Source organism: Rhagoletis pomonella, unplaced genomic scaffold, assembly GCF_013731165.1.
Source record: "Rhagoletis pomonella isolate Grant_MI unplaced genomic scaffold, Rhpom_1.0 Rhpom_scaffold_00015, whole genome shotgun sequence".
In the NCBI taxonomy this organism is placed as follows: Eukaryota; Metazoa; Arthropoda; class Insecta; order Diptera; family Tephritidae; genus Rhagoletis; species Rhagoletis pomonella.
In genome coordinates, this window is record NW_023458569.1 from 1,391,503 (window position 1) to 1,394,155 (window position 2,653).

Sequence of the window (2,653 nt, forward strand, 5' to 3'; positions counted from 1 at the left end):
TAATTTTAAAATAAAAAAACATGGGTTTTTTTCGGTATAGAACAATCCTAGGGGGTGAGAGCATTAAATTTCCGACTTTGCTTTTATCCCGTACATTTTTGGACCACCCTAATGTGCATATTTAAATATTTCTTTCTAATCATAATGACACTAGCATAATAAAATCGTAGAAAATGCATATGTACAAAATGTGCATAGAGTATTTTTTTTTAAATATTAACAATCTTTTTCATGTTAAATGTTTTTTGTAAACTTTTTATTTACAGCTGCGAGTACAATATAGTTGCAAAATTTAAAATTATGTTGTTTTCTACTTATGTGCATTTATTTATTTTTAACAATTTTCATGTAAAATATAGTTCCTTCTACTATATAACAACTGAAACCACATAAATAAAACTTTCATAGCTTGCACAAAGTTCACAAAAATCAATCAAACTTAAAAAGATGTTCACCAAGATTTCGAATTTTTTATTCAGAATCTTTTTACGATTTTCGGGCATGCAGTTTTGTAGCCCAAGGGTGTTGCGCATTTTCTTCCATATAAAATGCTTGTGAACTTTGTGCTCATACGAGCGGCTTGGCATATGCAACGAATTTGTGCCCATTAGGGGCAGCACAGTTAGTGAATCGCACAATCGTTACTGAAAACAACAAATATTAGTTGTGTTTTCGTATTCTCCAGCAAAAAATATCCAGTAACTTGTCAGTAACCAAATTCCGGAGAGTAAGCCATTATTTACTCCCAATGAGAGAACAATGGGAGAAAGTATGAAAACGCAAAACCAGCAAGAAGTTGCAACTTTTATGAACAGCTGATTAATTTGTTATTTCCAAAAAAAATTAGTATTTCCCACCCTAATATATATTTAAATAGGTTTATTTTGTTAATTGCAACTCTAAAATCACCACAAACAATTCTTTTAGTAATGTGAATTGCATTAAGCATCATGCCACCAGCTGTTTTTCTTACTAGCAAATAGTTACTAATAAAAATTTATCCAGTAAAACTTGCAAGTTCTGCTGTAATTTTTGCTCTCTCAATTCTCTCTCTTTTGCTGGTTTCTTGCAAGTTTTTACGACCGAAAACGCCTTCCAGTAAAAAGCCAGTAAAATTAGTACTGGATAGTGCGTACGCGACCAGGGCTATTGTTAGCTTACAACTCGACAAGTTGCATTGTTAAAAGTTAGTCGCACTACAGGGCTGTCAGACAAAAAAATACCTACCATCCACTTGAAAAAAATCTACCAAATCTGGATAATGGGGCGTATTCTGGTTTTCGTACGAATCGAAAATTCGAAATTTTTGTATAGAAAATGATAGGAAAATTTCATGATTTTCGATTCGTACGAAAACAAGAATACGCCCCAATATTTTTTATCTACCAATAATTGTTTAGTTATTTTAATAAAAACTATATTTTGTATTTTTTTTTTAGTTATTTCAATAAAAATTTAAGTTTTTACTTTTACTTAACTAAATATATGGTATTTGAGATCATATGAATCATGGATGAAAAATGGAAATTTCAAATTGTACCTAATATCATAAAATAAATGTACCTAAATGAGACAGATTGTACCTAAACAAAGTTACATCATCCATTTGTAGATTTTTTTATAAATTTTATTTAAAACATGAATACGAAAGATGGATGTACTTAAAGCATGATTAGGTTTATTTTAACTGAGCCTATATCTATAGACTATAGTCTAATGGGAATCGGAGAAGCGTTGTTTTTGTCTAATTTTGACTACTGAAAAATATTGGCGGAAAAGACAGAAAAGAAAACACACTTTGCGAAGTATACTTCTTTATTCAGATTTTATAAAACAACAGGAAAAGTCTGCTAATATATCCGATTCCTTTTAATAGGTGCTGCAAGTCTACAGAAAATAATCAAATTGCCGTAAGTAACTTCGAAAGCATTTTAAATATATTTCCAGAAATCAAAAAGTGAATGGGGGTCAAATGGCTATAGTTCTCATCTAAAGAAAATATGAAATTTGAAGACATCCTAGACAATGCACTGTACGGACGAATAAAGGCTGGTTTTCATTATGTCATATTTTGACAACAAATTTTTGTCAACATATGTTAACATTTACAAATAGCCGCTTTAGCAGCGCATGTACACGCCTGAAGGCCTAATCTGATCTAAATAAATCAAGAGACCATTTTCTAGTCCTACTTGACAATTTGTTTTCACTCATTTGACCACAAATGCCATTGAATTTGACTTAGTGAAAGTAAGCGTTAAAATTAATAGAAAAAAATTACGAATTTGAGGATAGCTAAGTAAAGTGTTAATTTTTCGTAGTGGCTGCTGTAAAATGTTTATGAAAATACATAATATGACTTTTTTAATTTCTTATTTTTGACCACTTTTCTTTAGAATTGTTTATTCTGCAAAATGAAAGTGAAGCTTCTCCCGTGCCTACAAGTAAATACATTAGCACGGTAAAGCAGAAAGAAAAAAACTAAAAATGCATCTGATCAAAAGCTGATTGTACCTAAAATCTAGTGACTGTACCTAATGTACCTCTAAGTCATCAAACGTCGGAAAGCGGTACAATTGTACCTACTTTTTCATCCCTGATATGAATGTCATCTTCTCGGTTTCATTCAACCAAAAGTGAAAGTGATGAAACT

At 31.0% G+C, this 2,653-nt stretch overlaps 1 long non-coding RNA gene across 1 annotated transcript in view; it reads right to left on the reverse strand.

The window, feature by feature from the left end:
- The window catches only part of LOC118749313, a 10,580-nt gene that overhangs the window by 5,354 nt on the left and 2,573 nt on the right, over positions 1-2,653 (reverse strand). The window contains exon 2 of the long non-coding RNA XR_004994199.1: positions 958-960. This is a non-coding gene — a long non-coding RNA (uncharacterized LOC118749313). The remainder of the gene's footprint in view (positions 1-957; positions 961-2,653) is intronic.